Consider the following 731-nt stretch of genomic DNA (forward strand, 5'->3'; position numbering starts at 1 on the left):
TGCTCAGAGTAGGTCCATTTATAAGTACCATGTTCACCATTCTCACTTTTCAAATAACTAATTGGGGGCTGCACCTCCCGCTTCATTCTCACCTTTTTCCGAGGGAAAACTGAAAGTGTATCTGTCTCTACACTCTAGTCTCACTCACCAGACAACTGCTTTCGCCAAAGCCAGTAAACGATGACTGTCTGCGCTTTCCGAACAACGGAAGGTGGTAGGGAGGGGGTAGAAATCTTAATGAAAGATTCGTCTGATAAGCAAACCGTTCGACCCACGACAACAGCTATATTTGACAAAAATTCACAAACCAATAATGCTCAGATACTGAAAGAGTACGTATAAAATAGTTTCGTTGGTCTGCTCACATTTGATACAGACTCATCTAGCAGCATTTCCAGGTTTGTAGAGTTTGTCTTGAATTAGTAATATCTGCCACTAACAGCACCATGTCAAGGATTTCTTGAATTCATCCATATTTCCTGAGTTGAACGTTTTCTGTACCAAACCGACCAAGTCTTGTCGATGCCTAGTGTTACCCCAAAAACTTCGTTGCCCTCTTTCATTACTCGTCCTCTGGAGAACGCTTGACATTTCATACCCGTAGGCCAAGTACCGAGTCTTGAGCTTTGCTTAACACAGGATTGCAGCTCTGTCAAGGAGACGAGCTATGAAAAGATGTTCCTGCCAAAAGGTAGCCACATCTGCTCACCGTCTACGAATCTTGTGTTGTA

Source organism: Octopus bimaculoides, chromosome 10, assembly GCF_001194135.2.
Source record: "Octopus bimaculoides isolate UCB-OBI-ISO-001 chromosome 10, ASM119413v2, whole genome shotgun sequence".
Taxonomy (NCBI): domain Eukaryota; kingdom Metazoa; phylum Mollusca; class Cephalopoda; order Octopoda; family Octopodidae; genus Octopus; species Octopus bimaculoides.